The 20,910-nt window shown below is 38.3% G+C and overlaps 1 protein-coding gene across 2 annotated transcripts in view; it reads right to left on the bottom strand.

The window, feature by feature from the left end:
• ches1 (checkpoint suppressor 1) overlaps positions 1–12,831 on the bottom strand; it is a 35,902-nt gene extending 23,071 nt beyond the window's left edge. The window contains exon 1 of one of the 2 annotated variants that reach the window (XM_081377802.1): positions 12,439–12,831. The gene's annotated coding sequence lies outside the window, so the exon portion shown is untranslated. Of the gene's footprint in view, positions 1–12,074; positions 12,247–12,438 lie in introns of those variants that run through there. The other variant, XM_081377803.1, reaches the window with a different exon arrangement.
• Between the last annotated feature and the right edge of the window lie 8,079 nt (positions 12,832–20,910).

Raw genomic sequence — 20,910 nt, 5'->3', positions numbered from 1 at the left:
CATCAGTCAGTTTTCTAAGATTGCACAACTAGCAAAAAACATCACTCATCAGACTAAAGTCAAAATATTATACTATATTTAGTATGACTTTTGCACAGCTGTTAGACCTTGCACTAATGCTTAACTTGACAAAACAAAATAAAAAAACAAGAACCAAACAAACCAAAACAAAAAACAAAACATAAAAGGCACAAAAAACAACAACAAGAACCAAACAAAACAACAACAAAAAACAAAAGACCAAACAAAACAAGAACCAAACAAAGCAAAAAAAACCCCCAAAAAAAACAAAAAAACAAGCCAAACCAAAAAACAAAACATATCAGGCAAAACAAAGAACAAGAACCAAACAAACCAAAAATCTAAACATAAAAAGGTAAAACTAAAAAAAAACAAGAACCAAACAAACCAAACAAAACATAAAAGGCATAACAAAAAACAACCACCAAGCAGACCAATCCAAAAAAACTAAAACATAAAAGGCAAAACAAACAAACAAGAAATCAAACAAAACATAAACGGCAAAAAAAACAAGAACCAAAGAAAAACCACAAAACAAACAAGAACCAAACCAAAGAAAAAAAGAAAGAAAAATAAACAAAAGAGAAAAAAAAGTGATATAAGGGGACAAGGTAATTTTCTGCTAAATTACAGCAGCATGAGAGTCAAAAATCTTTTTTTTTCTTTTCAAAAATGATAAACATAAAAGGCAATTAATTATGACAGGTAGCGCAAGGCTTCTCGTGAGTTAATTCAAACCAAGCAAAGCAAATGTCTCAACGGATTCGAGTTCTTTCAAAATATTTAAATTCCACAAAAACTGCTAAACAAATCCTTCACAAAAGCCAACAATAAACTGCATTCACATAACCCTGAGGTACATCTCGCTTATGAGATTTCAGTTCTGGTACGTAGAGTACAAATAATAGACCTTTGTCTTGATGTCAACAACAGCATTGAAAGACATCGGAGTTTCCCCCTCCTTTCCAGCACCAAAAAAAAGAAGACTTGTTTAGTTTCCATTTCCTCAGTTCCCATGACAACAGTGTTAGGGCACACCAGGGCATGTACATACAGCCAACCAATCAGCCAAGCCGTCCACAGATCAAAGAATACGCTCCATCCTTTCTGCCAGAAACATCAGAAAAAGTACATAAGCTATGGCAAAAAGGTGAAGGTTCGTTGTCCAAAGGGGCCGGAGCGCACAGTTCTCCTTATGGGGGTCACAACGCAATAGACTCCGGGCAAGAACTTTCTCTTCTCCGCATGAACCTCTCTCACCCACAGGCACTAACCATTGGAAGAGTTACAGCGCTCATTTGCTTTAGTCCCCTGCTCCCCTGTTCCCCCGCTCCCTTGTCTGATCTGAGCTTAGTGAAGGTGACCTGACCGCACTCAGCCCGAGGGTCTTCCAGTGAAGTTTGGTGCAGAGAGGAGACCTCTACTCTCAGAAGTCAGGCTTAAAACAGCACTGGCCCCCGGGCCCCTGCATTCACAGCATACACTGACAGCATGCTAAGAGACGCTTTTGCAGAGGGATCCCTCGCTTTCTCTCTCTTGTACACTCTGCTTTTCTCTCGATTACACGGTCTTTGCTATTGACCTGAACTATAACTGATGGGAGAGGAGCAGAGTTGAACTTCTGATTGTGCTAAAGCTGTTTTACAGATAGTTACGTCACTTTCCTTTGCATCTAACACGCAAAATGTATAGAATTTACTGGATATTCATGATTATGACAAGAATTGAAAGTTTGTATACTGAGACACACAAGGTTGGTAAGCGATTCTATTAAATTAGTCTCATACGAACACATGATTTTTAAGTGTGGAAACAGTGTGTTAACTGTGTATCTTTAATGTTTATTTCCAGTGCTATCCAACTGCCCAATACTTCAACTGTAGTTCATTACTTATTTTTAGAAACTGAGGGACATGTGGAAATGATTTTCTGTGGTGATCATCAGAAGGCCACAGATGCTGTCGATAGAGTTATTAAACCTCAAAAATTCCTTTAAAGATTCACCACACCCAAGGTACAATGAAAGGACACTCAAAGTGTCTATTATAATTCTTATTCTGATATTACCTTTCATTTGGGGCAGTTGTGGCCTAATGGTTAGCGAGTCAGACTTGTAAACTGAAAGTCATGGGTTTGATTCTCAGTACTGGCAGGAAACGACTGAGGTGACCTTGAGCAAGGCCCCTAACCCCAATCGCTTCCTGGGCACCGCAGTGAATGGAGGCCCACTGCAGACTGCACTAACTTGGATGGGTTAAATGCAGAGGACAAATTCCGAGCATGGGTTATCATACATGGCCTTCACGTCACTTCACTCATGTAGTGTGTAAAATAGCTGACTGAGAATGTAAAATGTCTGCAAAGGTTTAAAGATCAAAGTGTAGGATAAATGAAGTTACTATAATACTACGAGGCTGTTGAATGCTTGAATCTGATTGGTTGATGAGCGTTCTAAGGTGTGCAATTATTTATTACTTTGCTGCAAAAGAACCAAAACCCACAACGACACTTACCGAGGAAATAAATAACAATAGGATAAATATGTGATGGTAGTTCAGGTTGATCAGCTACTTCAATGTTTCATTATAAAACTTGAATTGATACAGTAAAACCAATGCCATAGTTACTGTTCATATCACTGTATATCAAGTGCTCAGGAAGACTCCGGAGCTGAAATTCAGATATGTTAATCATTTTGTTTCCAACACATGCTGTAAGTGGTGGACCAATCACAACAGACTGGGCCAATTGACCAATCAGAGCAGAGCAAGCTCTCAGAAAAGAGGGGTTTAGAGAGACTGAATCCTTGATCGAGCCGTCTTAGATAAGCCCCTTTCACACACGTAAACACGTCCCAGGATTGATGCCGGGATGGGGACCTAGTAACATTGCCGGGAACATGCTCTGTGTGAACAAAAGCCAGGGCCAATGCCATAAGGGGTGTGTCGTAGTGATGACACAAGTTAGGGCTGTCAAAATGTTTTGAATTTCTCGAATAAAAAAATATATATATAAAAAAAACGTAACTGACTCAGGTTTTTTTCTGATAGCTTATACAGTAGTATACAGTGCGGTTGCGTTGTTTATTTGATAAATGGTGAGAAAAGGCTTCCTGCTGACGAAACCCCTCTCGGTTGGTGGCAAAAGTCATGCGGTATGTATGCACATATTGCGCGGCTGGCAAAGACATACTTGACCACACCTGGCACCAGTCAGAACTGAGCGTTTTCATCACCTGGAAACACTGTCAACAAAAAGCGCTCACCACTCGCTGCAGATCAAGTTGAGCTTCTGGTGTTTTTGACGAACAATATGTAGATGTTGTGAGTTTCTGAATGGCAGTTTGCTATTTTGTGTTGATGTTGTTCTTTACGCTGTCTGTTGAAGAGTGTTTTCTCGGTTACTGATGCTTGAACACAGTTTGATGCACTATTGTAGCCTAATTGTCCTTGCATGCAAATTGTCATTAAGGAAATTATATTTTATTTAAGAATAATTGTTTGAAAAGTCAATGCACTTTAAAAAGTGAATGTCATTTTATTTTAATAAAAGATGCAATGCTTGATTTGGTTTATATTAGTTTATTGCGTTCGCTTGCGCCCTCTTGTGGGCATAGGAGACAATAGTCCTTTTTTTCCTCTAACTTTAAGTAATGCCTTTAGAATTCGAATATAATTCGAATTTTGCTAATATTTAAGAAAGAAATTCGAATTTAACTTTTCAGCCATTTTGACAACCCTAACCCACGTGCCATTGCATTGAAATCCTGACGCCACGTGTCTTTACGGGATGTGTGTGAACGCACTCACAGATTCCGGAAAATCACTGGCAGTGTGAATGAACCAGAATTAAACGATCCGTGTATTTTCCGGAATCTCTGTGTGAAAGGGGCTATACTGTAAGAAAAGAGGTGATGCTGCAATGTATATTATGAGAAAATTAAAGTGTTTTTGACCTTGGATACATGTTAAACTATAGAAGACCTCCAAAACAAAAATAGGAACCTTTAAAACAGCATAACAGGGGCAAGAGGAAATGAAAGTGTTTACAAAACCACTAAGCTTTCCATTCCAAGTCCGATATTTGGATTTGGGGTGGTTAAAAAACTGAAGCAGCCAGTGTTTAAAGACAATACCCACAAAAACTTCAGCCCTGTGGCATCACCACTTATCTCCGGCAAACAGGAGGACGGGCTGCTCGCCATCAGCCTGAAGTTTGTCCCTGCCACCGAGACTAGCAACCCAGCGTTGTTACCGAACTCTTTCCTGGCCCTTGACCATCAGGACAGAGAGAAAAAAAGAACATCCTCTAGTCATTAGCAGCATTTCAAAGTCAACGCGTCCTCCAGCATATGCTGTTTGACAGGCCCTGCTAGGGTAACGTGACTGAGGGATGATGGTACCATGATTAGACAGAAGCTCTAGGGTGAGACCGTGCATCCACGGATCTGAGCGCAAAGGACAAGAGGAGGAGTGGAAGAGGAAGATGAGACGGGGACCGTGAGAGCTGACAGTCTAGCACCAGATACATATTCATCAAACGTGCCCTTTGTGATCTGCCGAACTCGAAACACCATACACTTCTGCGGTTCATCAAATTTGCCTGCTTCCGCAAGACGACCGCAGTCCCTGGCGTCCTTGTCATGTCAGTTTGTTCAAACAAACCCGTTCGCATCCACCAGCAGTGCATTTCAGTCCACTTCCTAGTTCAGTAGTATATGGTAAGTGCACTTTTCCAGGGACTGGATCTAAACACTAGAAGAATGACAATAAACGAAACAAACGTTATCAGACCGATATCGGTCATGGTGTGTTATACAGAGGTTGGTGTAATGAGTCAGGTGGGTAAATGACATGACACATTTTCTCGTAAAAACAATTCACATAGACCAACCTTTTCTATGAAGGGGGGGGGGGGGGGGGGGTTAGTGGATTAAGGCCCTTGCTAGTGCCTGAACTATTATTTGCAATATACTGATTTACATCACAGAGAACTAGACTATGACTAGTACGCAACCCTTTTGCCATATTTATAATATATAACACTGGGCATGGTGATAAATCAACTCAGATGTTCAGAGTGTGAGCTGCACACTTTTGTGAAAACCTGATTCCTCTGAGTGTATTCAGAGCATGAATCGAAGGAGTCAGCATGTCTGCGTCCAACCACAGCACACAATCTCAGCTCGCCACTTCCTACTCCGCGTCCGCTCTTCATATAAGGGTCCCTCACATTATAGTCTTGGGCACTTAATCATCACGATAAGGGGACAAAAGAGGAGCTTTCCTCAATAACAGCTTCTCAAGAATAATTGACCTGTTATTCTGTCCAAGAATAAAAGTTCAGCGCTGGGATCAAGACCAAGGAGATCTAGAATACATGCGAAGAGATATGCGTTAGCATTCCCATCTACCTCAAGGGCAGGTGCTCAGCCCACAGAGTAAGTGACTTGAAATACCTTTGAATGGTCATTAATAGAAAAAGATGCTTTCTCCTTCCATAATGGAATCGTTACAGCATCAACCAGCTGAAGGTTACTGCAAGTGCTAAGTAAGCGAACTTTGAACCCTTGAGTGTGACCCCTGACCCATCACTATTGTCCAGGGGGATTGTTTTAAGTGCACTTTCAGCCACTGTTGCTAAAAGCATCTGCAAAATGACTACTTTATAAGGATTATGCAAAAAATAAATTAAAATAAATAAAATAAGAAATAAAAATAAGGAAATAAATAGTGTATTTTTTTCACTGCAGTTTTAAGGAGAAATACTCAGCAATGGAGTTGACTGATGAATTTGCACATGGTCTTAAGCATATTAAAAAGACCACATTGACACTTACATATACATATACACATATATATATATATATATATATATAAACCATTGACCAGTGATTACTGTCCCTATTAAACAGATTATTATCCTGACTGAGCCAATAACTATAGCATATAGCCTATAGCCTATACAAGTAATGTTTCTCATAATACAGAATCTCCACTCCAAATAAAACTATGCACAAGCACACCATAAGCTTAGTTTCTCGGTCTACAAACGGCACTACATTCTTGCCGTCACTAGCCACCTCTCTCCAAACTCTTGACAACTTGTCACAACGCTCTAAAAGCACTTTCTTGTAAGTCGGTTTACGCCAGCGAAGAAATAAGTATGAATGTAGACTTATTCAATTATTCATTACATACCCAAAACACTCGGATACGGCCATACTATGTTTATGCTGCATATACGCAAGGGCTTTTTTTCGTAACATTTCAGACAGGAGAAACAAGACCCACAGCGCACTCATGACCACCACAGCTGTTCATTCAGGCCCGATCAGAAGCCAGTTCTCAGATGACCAGCGCTATGAATGGAGCGGCCACAGCTTCGGCCGAAAGGACTATTAAGGTATGAACGCCGAGCTGCTCTTAAGTGGCGACATTGAAAAAAAGATGATCCTCATTCCTGCTGTTGTTCGTAGGGAGTGAGTTTAGAGCCTCTCTCAGACTGTGTTATGCTTTGCTCTGGTGTTTAAGCCCTGACATCATACAGGAAGGTATTTTTCCCCTTTGCATTGCCAAAGAACAGGCCCACGCATGGTCCAGGCAGAGCGGAGGGAGACGCTCAAGTGCAGAGGGACAAGCTCATGAAAATGTGACTGGATAGATGTGGATCGTCCACATATGAGATCTGAAAGACAGCTCTTTTTGCTTGAGATATGGAGATCTGGGAAACAGATATCAAAACCTGGATAAGCTGTGCATCTACCCAGTAATGTAATCAGTGCATGGGCAATGATAGACTCTGTATCAAGGGGGAGAAAAGTCATTTAGATCCATATGTCTGATTTTAATTTCAGTGGAAACTGTTTTTCCCAGAAAGCAGATGATTGTTCTTGTGTCAAAGTTTGTGCTGGAGATAATCAGAGTTGAACCTGAGATCAGAAAACAACTGACTAACTGTCCACGGACTAAAGTGACACTAAAGTAAAAAACAAAATGATCAATGACAGTCAGTGGAGGAGCTAGAGTTGCATACATATAGTGGCCAAGGCTAATTCCAGGAGTCCATAAACAATGACAGAACAGTGTATAACCATAAGCTGACATCAAAAAGCATGAATGAATCCTATGACTGCAGATTACCACACCTATACATTCCTATAGCGTAACTAAGTCACTGTGACTGCACTGCATGTATATTACTAGTACAGCTGTACACATAATGAATGTTAGGCTACTGGTCTGGAACTCTCTTATTTCTCTTATCTGATTTGCTGTCTGATGAGCAAAAGATCTTACGTTAAATTGCGGTGATTCTCGTAAAAGTTGTTCAGGAAACCTGAAAAGTGTGCGCTTTGTGAGCATGATGGGAGACTAAATGTAAGCATGCATTTACTCATCTCATTTGCACAAAAACAGATTCAGTATTCCTCAAAATGGATAAAAGCAGTGAAATGCAAACTCAGAATATTACGCAACCCTGCAATAATAAAATGTGTTAAATAACACATAACCTTTATGTATTTAATCTCACTTTATTAACAAATGTCTTTGCTGCTGACCTTCAATGATCCAATTCAACCATACTAATAAGCAAAAATTATAGCACATTTGGGTTTCGATTTTTTGTTGTTTTTATTGCTGAAGAGTGTTGAAATGTCTTCTCCTGTGTCCTATTATTCTGCAATCCAGAACAACAGCACAGCTGAAATATTTAGTTGAGCTGCTCTCTTTACTGTACAGATGTGAATTTGCATTTCCTTCAGCCTGAGGCTTAGGCTATCCATTTCACTTTTGGTGCGATAGGGCCTTTACATTTGCCAAAAACAGAACTTTTTTGTTGTTACGAAAAATGTTGTTACTTTTTCCCAGTTGAGAAAAAGCAACGCAAAAGTACACATTACTTTCCATAACAAGTAACTAAGTAACGCAATTAGTTACTTTTAAAGGAGTAACACAATATTGTAACTCATTACTTAACTTACCTGAACAGTCTGTCTCTCTCTATCTCTATATCTCTATCTCTCTCTATATCTATATCTCTGTCTCTCTCTCTATATATCTGTCTCTCTGTCTCTCTCTCTCTCTCTCTTTCTATGTATATATATATAGAGAGAGAGAGCCTCTATATGCAAAAGCCTCTAAGTGTCATCTAAAATATTCTTCTAGAATGATTATTTTGATCAAGCTTGAATATTTAAGTTCAGTAGTTTCACTTAAATGACAATTAATAGGTAATTTTCATTGCCATTTAAGTGAAATTACTGAACTTAAATATACAAGGTTGATAAAAATTATCATTAGAAGAAAATTTCAGACGGCACTTAGGGGCTTTTGCATCTGAACTCTTCATAAATATATATATATATATATATATATATATATATATATATATATATATATATATATATATATATATATATATATATATATATATATATATATATATATATATATATATAGATATACACACACATACACTATTTTTACTATACAATTTTTTTATTACATTACTTTTTATTATAATATATCTCACTCAACTTTATCTATTCACTGACATCATCATAGTCATGTGGGCTATTGGTTAACAGTAACAATTAGCAAAATAGCTATTTAGGCATTGCTTAGGCAATTTAGCATGATAAATGCAATAAATTCATGTTGGGTAAAATTAAATTGTACATTTGTTCATGACATTTCACTTATAATACACAAATCCGTCAAATTACAGAGATAAAAAAAGGCAAATTCACACTGATTTTCACACCATTACCAAATGGTAAAGTAAACATTTGACTTTTCAGAGAAATCATCCTATGAATAGCTTACATGTAGATGACTTTGCACATTGGGATGTGGGATAGGAGAATGACAAAAAAAATGACACTTCAGCTTAAATAATATAAGATCTTAAATCTGAAATGTTCAGCTCAAGCTGTTCTTTGACCCATGAGGTTTCTTCAAGTCTGAAGGATCATCCAGACCCATTCTGTAAGCGAGCTGACACTTTCACTTTTACAGTGCACAAGAGAGACGGAAGAGGGGAAAAAGTGGAGGAAGAGAGAAAGAATGCAGTGAAGTAATTTTTCAGCTTTCAAATGGTTTCCAGGACAATAACACAAGCACTTAAATCCAAAATATGAGGCCAATTATTGTGGCGGTAAAGCGCACGCAAGTTCTGTTTCAAGGTCACATAAAAGCCAATGTTGTTATTGTGAACTAAAACTTTATTACAAATCATTTTCATTATTTGAAATAAAACAAATATAAAATAACAAAAATAAATAGGCCTACTGAATAAATAAAAGCTAATTAAAGTATGAATAAATACTATAGTAGTATATAAATAATACGCATACATAGCAATAATAATAATAGTGATGGCCTAAGCAAGCACCACTAATAACTTGATTTTGAGAATAAACAGACCCTGTTTATACCATTTTAGAAAATGACATAATGGCCCATTGGTGAAGATGATAAATCTCTAATGAGTCACAAAGGCATGACATCATCACTCAGAGACGCTATATGCACATGAAATCTGGGCTTTTACTGCTGCATGTTCCAGTAGTAAAGATAACCACAGCTAATCATTACAATCTCCTGCTGACTGAGCCGAGGGTTCGCTTGGACGAGAACACATACTTACACAGTGCTCTAAAATACACAGACGCCTTACTACACAAAGACAAACACGGTGCCGACCGCTTTCACCAGCAACCGGCCAGTAAATATTTATGAAAAATAAAAATAAAATCAAGTCACTGGCTCACACGGCCAAAAGCGGCCATGGACCAATCAGAGGCAGAGCTGCAGAGCAATCAGTCAGACTACAGCATGACATCATGAGTCATGACATCAGCCCCTGAAACTAAACACCCCTCTCAATCCTTGCTTTGCTCTTTTCTCTGAAACAAGTTCAAGGACAAAGAGAAGAAAACAGAGTGTTCTGGCTGTTCTCACATTAGTGCGGATGATTTTTTGGCCTGAGAATCATTATATTGGAGCATGACATCATAATCGGCACAGTCACACTTTTTTTATATATTATATATATATATATATATATTAACAACAACTTTAAATCAAGAAAAATAGTGTATCAAGACACAATTACATGGGAAGCAAAATTACATTATGCTTGTTTTCAGAGAATATATAGTTTATTTAGTATCAACCTCACTATGAATAAACTATGATTATATGATTAAACATGAATACAAATTTGAATGCTATTAATGCTTGAATAAATAAGATTTATTGTACGTCAAGTAAATGATGTTTAGATACTTTGATGGGAAAACAAGACACAAATACTGATCAGTGTTATTTTAGTGTCATTGATATTATACTTTTAGTTAAATATCTGAATTAGGGTTTTTTTATTTTCTGATTTCACTTTAATTTTAGTTTTAGTAATTTTGTGGTTTTCATAATTTGTATTAGTTTTCTAAAAATATATCTAGTTTTTATTTCATTTATTTATTAGTAATATTTACTTCATTCTAAACTAAACGAAAATGAGAAATGTTGGTAACTAGCCGTTTACGTTTTCTATATTTTATTTTAGTTAATATTTATTTTGTTTTAAAGAACAAATAATAATAATTATAATATAATATAATATAAATATATGAAGAGTTCAGATGCAAAAGCCTCAAAGTGCCATCTGAAATTTTCTTCTAGAATGATCATTTTTATAAAGCTTGTATATTTAAGTAATTTCACTTAAATGACAATTCATAGGTAATTTGCATTGCCATTTAAGTGAAATTATTGAACTTAAATATACAAGTTTTATAAAAATGATCATTCTAGAAGAAAACTTCAGATGGCACTTTGAGGCTTTTGCATCTGAACTCTTCATATATATATATTATATATATATATATATTTAGCAGACATAAAAGTGTAATACAATAGTTAATTTTATTTGTTGGTGGTCCAAGAGTGCTGTTATTTTGTATAACTGCACTGGAACTTTTCACTGTTTGTATCTCTCCAATTGTCTGTGGGTTGAGAGTATGTGAGCGGTAAAGAGTGGAAACAGAGATTTTGGTTGAAGCTTAAGGAGGTTTTTAAAAACTGGAAAATCTGTGTTTTCTCTCACTCTATACTGTAAAAACAAAAACTCAACTCATATTTCGTTTCTTTTTTGCATGGCCTTTTTTGAGTTTCAAAGACTCCCAAAAGTTGAGATAACTTTAATTTTGTCAATTGAAATACATTGGACAAATCAATTGAATAAAAACTGGTAAATTAAGTTTAGTTAACTAAAAATGTTTTTTACAGTGTGGAATCACTCAGAGTGAGGTTTCTCTTCTTTCTGTGGTTTCTCTACTGAAGATTGAGAAATGTCTTATGTTTTTTTTTTTTATGCACGTTAAGTCAATGGTATTCAAAATGGTTTGTTTACAAACATTCTTCAAAATATCTTTGCATTCTGCTTAAGTCAGTCAGTCATTCAGGTTTGGAAAGACATGAAAGTGGGTTATTGGACTGCTGACTAGTCCTCACATTGTAGCTGATTTACTGTCCTTGTATGGAGATTTGACCCAAACACACACACACACACACACACACACACACACACACTCACAAATATACATACATTTCAAAAAGATTACCACAAAATAGCTGTAATACCAAAAATGGAAAAACAATCTGAACACTCTGATACAATCACCCAAGAATCCAAATGTGATTCCCTAAACTGAACGCGGTGTGTAAACAGACTCCACACGCTCGCACGCAGATTAATACACTCAAACACAAATGCATTGCACGCACACGTGGCAGTGCGATTAAGCGAACAGCGTTCATGTGTACAATCAGCTGTGTTGAGCCAGTCAGACCGAGGCGTCTTTCTGCTGTTGCTGTGGTCCTCATCAGATCTGCCTCTCTTAACTAGTTTTCCGCCTGACAGACACAACATACCACACATACACGCACGCACACACACGCCTACCACCATCTGTCCGGGCTATCGCAGAGATCACAAGCAGTCTGTGGTAAACCTGTCTTCCCCACAGAAGCGCTCCAGATACAAACCTGAGCTTCCAAAACAGATGAGAAGTTAATGTTTCCTCTCAAATCCACAGCAAACTTTTGTCTCATGCCATTATCTCCAGAATTTGCATGGAACGGATCAGCCTTGCGCACTTTCCCCCCTAAAACCAGTGCTGTCTTTCCTCCTCCCAGACAGGAAAAGCACCCCAAACACGTACACACACACATACACACACAAGTATTCCCCTCGTGCACAGCGATGACTCATTTCCACAATCCCTCTGAAGACGCATGTGAAGACCATCCCTACACTCCCAAACACACTCCAGCCTCCTTTTGTTGAAGCCTCTACCATAAACACACTCATAAAAGCGTGCATGCCCTACAGAGCAACAAATTGAGTCACCTTTTAATCCCGATCCACTCTGAATAAGCCCTTCCACATGTATTCCTCTCCTCCCGACGGCAGCGGGTCAGTTCCTGCACTTCATTTCTGCCAGAGCAGTGTTCTTGGAGTGACCACAACAACAGAGCTGCGTTCCTCTAGTCTCACCCTCTCTCTTTTCCTATCTCAGTTTTCCTAAGCAGGGGTGTGTGCGCTGAGGCTTAGGCAACCCCTGGAAGAAAATGCAGCGCTCTCTGGGTCCTAGTGCTCATCGGGTGCACTCAAAGATGCCATTGTCTGTGGCTCAGGGGGAAGCCCTGCTCGCCAGAGTCACTACAAGAGGCTGCAGGTGGCATAACCATTAGCGTGGGGATTCAAGACGATTTGAGGACGATTAGGCTACGTCTAAACCAGGGGTAGGCATCTGACCCTTGAGATCCTTTTATTTTTAGCTCCACCCCAAAAGAAACACACTTAAACAAGCTAATCAAGATCTTCGGGATTGCTAGAAAGCTACAGGCAGGGGAGTTTGATCAGGGTTTGTGGATCTCGAGGACCAGAGTTGCCCAGCCCGGGTCTACACTAATCCCGATTCATTTCAAAACACATCTTTGGGGCAGATTAACTAAACAGGGCAAATTAGCGTGAGAGGGCAATTCCAAAAAAGCGCAGATGGGAGTGTAGAGTTCTGCGCGTGATCTACTGACGACACGCAAATTAAAGGGGGGGTGAAATGCTCATTTTCACTCAATCTCCTGTTAATCTTGAGTACTTATAGAGTAGTATTGCATCCTTCATATCTCCAAAAAGTCTTTAGTTTTATTATATGTATAAAAGAAAGATAGGCTGTACCGAGTCTTTCCGGAAAAAAACGAGCGGCTGAAGGCGGGCCGTGTGGGCGGAGCTAAAGCTGTGCTAACGCGCCAAGCTAACAACACCCAGAGACATTTGAAGCAGTTTTACTCACCGCCCGGTTCCAACGCACGACCGCGAACCTTTATCATTGTGACTGCTCGATCCTTAAGCATTAGACGATCTGCAAATCCGTCGATCTGGGCTTTGTTTATAAAACAAGCATCGTCGAAATGCAGGAAACAAACAGTCTTGCACAACCTCTGTTGATGCTCTGAAAAAACAATATCCATCCACTGGTCCCTTAACGCTGGGTTCTTTGGGAATCTGTGCAGGGTTGTCTTGCCCTGGCAACCAAAAACACACTTCTTTGGTGACATTGACTTCCCTAAAGCCGACTTTCCGAAACTTTCCGAAACTTGTGACAAACCGGAAGGAGCATTTTTGGAACAGAAATACTCCTTCAAACGTACAATTTAATTTTTGAAACGTTGTCCATGTTTAGCATGGGAATCCAACTCTTTAACAGTGTAAAAAACTCAGTATGCATGAAATAGCATTTCACCCCCCCTTTAAAGAACACAGACGAAGCCGGATCATTTCCATAATAACGCAATGTAGTACAACATCAGTACATTGACGAGCGCAAACCTTTGTATATTACTTTGTGTGGGTTAGGGTTAGGGTTAGGCTAACCCAAACTCCTAAAAGATCAGCCTCAAAAATAACCCTGTTCACGCATTTGCAGTGCTAATATTTCTGTGCGTGTCTTTAGTAAATCTTTACAGTAAGTAGAAAACGAGTAAAAAGAAATCTGATGCAAGGCGAGATCATCTAAATGTAATGCCGCAATCAAAACTTTACATCCATTTGCACATTTCACTTTAATCGGGACAGCTGTAAAATAACTGTTTTCAAGCAAGCAAATCTGAAACTTGTACCATAATTTACATAGTATTAGGGTATTTCAATCTTACCCCTCCCTAACTGCCACATACAACCAAAACAAACTGTTACTGGTTTGCATTATAGACAGCCATTTCTCATTTAAGTGGGAGGCCAGAATAATCTGCAAAGTGAACCAGACCTCATGCAGACTGTCAAAAACCCGTCTATGCGAGACGATGGCAGGCAACTGACCGCTCAGACACTGGCTGGGGGGAAATATGCAAGGAATGGGTAGAAAAACACTGCATATTTTGAACTCCGAGCATGAAATAGGCCTCTCTGTGCGCTGCATTTCTGCGTTTCTCAGGAGACTGTAATAACAGGCTTCAGCAGAAGACGAAATACCAATCTGCTGAGAAGATACCAAGGGCACTGTAGATCTCTGACATTAATAACATTATCCCTCCTCTGGCAGTCATACTTCTTTTTAGTGGGTTTTAAATGCTTTTACAGTTGTTAAGCACAACGTATGTCACATAAATAAAAGGTTAACCTCCAAAAAAAAAGAAAAAAGACAAAGACATCAACTCCAGGTGAGCCACAATTGCAGGGTGAAAGACAAGATGATTGTCTGAGTGATTGATTGAAAGGTTGGAGATAAAGTGAGAGAAAGGAAGATTACAGGGAAAGCAAAAAGAGGGGGAAAGAGATCTCGCCCTTGCACGCTCGTCTTCAGCGGCGGCTCGGATCGATAGTAATCCAGAAAGCAGGAGTTGTTTATTTTGGAAAGTCTGAGAGGCCTTTCAGGCCTGAGGTGGCTTGCTTTCTCACCGAGCCATTAATCAGATGGAGGGGAGGAACCACCGTGTCAATGCCCACATGCTTGTCCACATACCACACAGCGGACACACATCACTGACTTACTGTAGTCGTAGCTCACACACCCGCTGGGCAGCTCCTCCTCACCGACGCGTGCTATTGAAAGCCAAACCATCTGAAAACACACAGGACACAAAAGTAATCAGGTTATCTGGTAGAGAGTGACCGGTCCTTAGGGGAAACTGACTTGATTTTTATCTAAAGTGCATCTGTAGGGTTTTAAGTACTGTGTATAAATAGAACGGCATAGTAGAATTTATCATATAATGTAATTGAGCCACACTCACAGGCATAACCAAAGCTTTACATGCCAGTGTGACATAAATTTGTCCTTTAAAAGCACTCACTCAGACCATTACAGAGGTTCAAATTATGAGTTGCTTCCTAACACATTTATTGGAGAAATACTGTGGTCACAGAGCGATGCAGTGAACTGTGGGCTTGATTTAAAGACCCCATGAAATGGTTTCATGGACTGTAGGACAAATCAAGGTCTTTAAAAAGGCAAGAGCCTTAAAGGAAAAGCTCACCCAAAAATCAAAATTCTGTCATCGGTTTCTCACGCTTATGTCATTCAGAATTTTGATAAGACAAAAGAACAAAAATTATCCAACAATTTTCGGAATCTATAAAAACGGAATTAACTGTATAACGTGGAATTTCACAGAATTTGTCAGATTTTTGATGAACACAAAGCAGGTAAACTTAAATGAAAAAAATCGCGATATCGGTGTCTGTGAACATTAAACTGCAAAAGACTGTTTAAATACGAATCCTGCATGTTCTGAGTATCTGTGTGAATGAATGGCGCAGACGCACGGGTTCGTCTACCACACACACAAACAGCCTTTTTTTTCAGCCTTTTGCCTCACTATAGAGCTGGTAAGTCCCGCCCATCCATAAAACCCCACTGGACCTCTAGGTTGAAAAATCGTCAATGCAAGTGAATGTGAGAAAATAATTATTTTCTGGTACCGTTTGAATTGTGCCATGAATGTGAACATATGTTGTCTGTGAATTTTTTATATAATTTTTCATGTTACGAGTTTGACAGTATATTGTATGATTCTTTGGCTAGCAGTTGTGGAAAAGACATAACGAGAAAGACTACATGTCGCCTATGTGACGTCACCCCATAACACATTTTCCCTCCACTTGTCAAATCACGGCGCTAATGCTGCGATAATCTATGGAGACAGATCGAGATGCCTGTGTGTTTTGTACCCAAATGTCACCATTCAAACCAAATGGGCGGTTCTTTCTTCAGATTCCCGTCGCAAGCAGCGAAGAGTTGTAGTCCGCAAAGTGCTCTCACACAAAGTCTAACCGTATCAAACTTCCACCCGCTAAATTGTAGCATTCTTCACACGAAAAATGATATAAAAAATTCACAGATAACATATGTTCACATTCATGGCAAAATTCAAACGGGACAAGAAAATAATTATTTTCTCACATTCACTTGCACTGACGATTTTTCGAACAGCGTGCAGCGTGCCAAACTCCGCGTGCCAAACTCCTTCTAACTACCATTGGTCTGTGGTGATGATGTCATAGGTAGGTGTGGCTCTGAGGCTCCGCCTTCTTTGACATGGAAATCATCTCCAGTTTATTTCTTCTGTTGAGGTTGGACATCCACGAATAAAAACATGAACACCCTGGAGAGCTGCTTTATGGAAGGAAATTAAGTTGTAATACTAGTTAAAAGAGACACCAACACTGTTTTTAAATAATGTAAAGCTGCTTGCTTTTAAACTATTGAATAAAGTGGTATATAAATAAATGTGACGTGACTAAACTGGAGTGCTGAATTGCAGACAGTGCAAACATCCACATCGCTACTATCACCGCTGTCTTTTCTTTTTTTTTTTTTTTTTTTTTTTTTTTTTTTTGCATGCAGCACATTCTTCTTTTCACCCCAAAACGAAGAACAAAAAATAACTTTGCCATTAGTATATAGGGGCCTTAAGTAAATGGATGATAAAGGAAACCAGTGCTGCACTGTCCTAAAAAAGATGTGTGCACAGCATTTTGTTTGCAAAAATAAAAGTTATGGTGTAAAATATCAGAGAAAGCTGGAGGACATTTTGCTGATCAATGCAATTTAGCCAAGTAGGACATGTAAGTGGAACAATTCCTAATCTTAAATAGAACTTTAAAATCTGAGAGGACAATGCATATTGTCAGGTTGATGGGAATCCTAAGAATCCTAAGCATAACCTTAACCCAAAAGATGGGATTAGTTAATGTTAGCAATGTTGTTCCAGGACAAGTTGTTGATCCTACGTGCTTAAATGCTAAAGAGCCATAACAGTCATGCAGTTCCAGTCGTAGCATCTTCGAAAGCCAGCAAGAAAATTCACAAATTGCGTTTCATTCCTTGCTCTGAAGAGAAGTGTCCTGGATAGCACATGCACCCTACGTCATTTATTAGTTACAGGGCTGAGTCACTGGCGTAGACTCAAGCTCCAGGGCAAAAATATCCATTTTAAACACTCAGACCTTCAAACCAGATCTCGCTCAGAATGTGACTTTATCCATCGTGGCATACAGACAAGCTCGGCTCGTGCCAAAAAATTTCCATCCGATTCATTTTCATGAATGAGGGTGCATGTGCACTCCCTGTATTCAAATCCCCTCACTATCTTCCTTTATTAATCCTAGACATTAGATTGTTTTCCAGAAACGCTTTCTAACGCGCATACAACAGGAGAATGGAGGCAGGGGGCTTTTGCCTTGCAGGAAGAGATGCACAAAAGCTCTTTTGTCTTCCAGGAGACCATAGGAAATGATGACCCACTTAATAGAACAATTTGGAGCGCTCCTGCATTGTGCGTTAAAAAAGGCCTCCCAGTGCCGAGAGACAAACAATAAACAAAGTCAATGAGGTAGGAAAAGCAAACAGAGCTTGCGAAGGGAAGAAACGTGCGTGTGTGTGTGATGTCGGTCTTCGAGCAGAAGTTTCAGTAATGATGACTTCCATCTGCTGAGATGTGCATTGCAGGAGTAATGAACAAGCCAATCTGGTCACCGACATAAATGAGGAGCTTGATTTCATCTGCTGTTTGTTTGTTTGTTTGTTTCCCCCCTTTTTATATGCTAAACTCTCAGCTGGTGTTAATTGCGATCAAATTACTATCAAAAGTTGGAAGAAGATCAACTGGGAAAAATTTGCTAGGTTTCCTATAGCTTTTTTAGTCCTAATGGTAAGAAAGAGTATTGCTCTGATAGCCAATTTCACATAATCTTAACGTATCGCTTTAACTCCTCATTAAATGTTAGGTTATAACTGTATAAATAAAAGATGCTTCCCTCCGCCTCTTCTTCTCCCTGTGTGGGAATGACATCACCCTCTGGCAGAAGCATCTCTGCTATTTACGCCACTAATTAAATATCGTTCAAGTTTATATGAGATCCTTCATCAGAACAGTTTCAGAGAGAGCCGTAATTAAATGCAGTTTATTACAGCTATTCATACTCTAAACCGAAGCAGGACTTTCAAAAAAAGTCCATATTTGAGCAGGCATCTTTAAGATATAGCCTATAAATATAATATATATAGCCTATTAATTCAAAATAGCTGTTTTCTATTTTAATACATTTTTACATTTGATTTATCCTAGTGATGTAAAGCTAATAGAATGATTTCTGAAGGATCATGTGACACTGAAGACTGGAGTAATGATGCTGAAATCACAGGAATAAATTGCATTTGACATTAAAAGCAGCTATTTTGAATAGTAATAATATTTCAGAATGTGATGTTCTGGAGAGCAGAAAAGACTTCTTTCAAAAACATTAAAAAGGCTGTCAATTACTGCATTATTCATATACTTCATTGTCAATAAATACCATGAGGTGGCTTGAAAAGCACGCATAAACCATATATTGTCGCAATATTCATCTGCTGCTATGCAGCGAAATGAGCGAATAGCTGGATGTCTTTGTCCATATGAAGGATTTCCTGGAACGTCTTAAGTTATCACTTCTGCGAATCCGTTTTGGACTTTCTGAGAGAGCGCCCTCCGGCTTCGAGTATCGCCTCATTTTGGATAAGAATAAAATGACAGGTCATGCATAGACTATCTTGTCTCTTTGAATTTAAATCTAGATTTATTTACATTGGCCTTTACACGAACACACTTGCCCGAAAAAAAGTGTATTCTACGCCCATGGAAATAACCCACATCACCTAGAAGTATTTGGCCGGGGTTTGCATTTGATGCCCGTCTGCTCTCACATCCATACTGTAACTTTATCACCTGCGCCAGCACTCTTGAGAGTCTAATGTCCAGTGTTAATCATACGTTATGTCTTATGTAACTTGTATTACAACATGTCACATCACTCATGCGACTAAACCCTGAAGACAGGCCTTTGGATCTGAGTCGGCTCCTCTGATCATTGGTGGCCGACAGTGGTAATGAGTTTGTAGAGACACAGCTGCTCATGGAGGAGTCATATTAAATGAATATCTGTGGCTGGTATGAAGCAGAAAATGACAGTGGAGATGTTACGGTCAGAAGGCCTCCACCCTACATTTATCAGGTGCCCATTTGCACTCACATGGAGAAACAAGTCCAAGTCTTGTAGGGTGAAGTACGGTCAGCCCTGCTTTGATGGATGTGTCTGACAGCTTTTCATTCTCTACATGAGGATTGATTCATGTTAGAGAGAGTTGTATGTCACCTTCGTTAATTTGTCGATTTGAATGGCAGCTCGGACAAGACGGTGCAAATTCAAGCACTATTTTCAAAGCACTGATTTTACTTTTGAGTTTAAAATCTTTCCATTTTGTGAACATTTTGATTTGATTTGATTTTGTTGTTTAGCCGAGGAAAAGTAGGGCACAGAAGGTGATGATGTAGCTGTAGTTTTCACCAAAGTTGTTTCCAACAGTTTATGCCAGCACTTATAAAATATCTTACTTGCTGAACTAGGTTTCTTTTTGTACAAATTCCTTTGAGCTTTATTAAAGGCAATACTGCAGAATGAGTATTGCCTTTAACTATAAAATATTACAATTATACTGTATATAGAAAATTGAGTGGGTTTACACAGTAACCTCATGTAAAATGCTGGTTTTTTGGACAATAGCCACTGTGCATATAAACCCAAATCATTTGACAAAAATTTGAGATCTTCATAATATACAAGGTGTTATAAAATGAATAAAAAATATTTTAAGTCTAATAAATTGATGAGCCAAATGGACTTCATGCATTTATTTAAAGCTGCAGTCCGTAATATAATGAGCGAGTACATCATGAATCCATTTTCCAAACCGTGTTTTTGTCTTATCCTGAATCACTACGGTACACCTATAATAAGTGTTTATATTCAGAGTATTTATATATCAGTCAATCTTTCATATTTAATGAATTTCCTCTTTTTACATTTAGAATACCATATCTGTCATCTTACTCTCGAGTTAATGTAATTTTTAGCAAATCTCAGAGCAAAAATCTATTTTTTTTTTTATTCTATACATATTATAATATTGCCTAACTTGTATCATTAAAATATTTGATTTTAGTTTTTAATGTTTTATTTTTTTCATTTAGACAAAATATTATATAATTTTGATATCGGACATTTATTGGCTACTTGCTAAAAATTAATTATAATATTTATCAGCTTGTAAAAGCTATATTATATCTGTATCAGTCAAAATTTGAATAATCACTGCATCCATAAGATACACTAAACACAGGTATTGTTATTGTTAACTAAAACTAAAAACTAAACTAAAATTAATTTAAATAAATCTGAAATGAAATTAAATATCAATATTAGTTGAAAAACAAACACAATTGTAAACATAACAAAATTACAAAAACCTAAAAAAAGAAAATATAAAAATTAAAGATGCTA

The sequence above is a fragment of the Scardinius erythrophthalmus genome, assembly GCF_964197995.2.
Source record: "Scardinius erythrophthalmus genome assembly, chromosome: 11".
NCBI lineage: Eukaryota > Metazoa > Chordata > Actinopteri > Cypriniformes > Leuciscidae > Scardinius > Scardinius erythrophthalmus.
The sequence above is the reverse complement of the archived record's forward strand: the minus strand, read 5'-3'. Positions and strand labels throughout refer to the sequence as shown.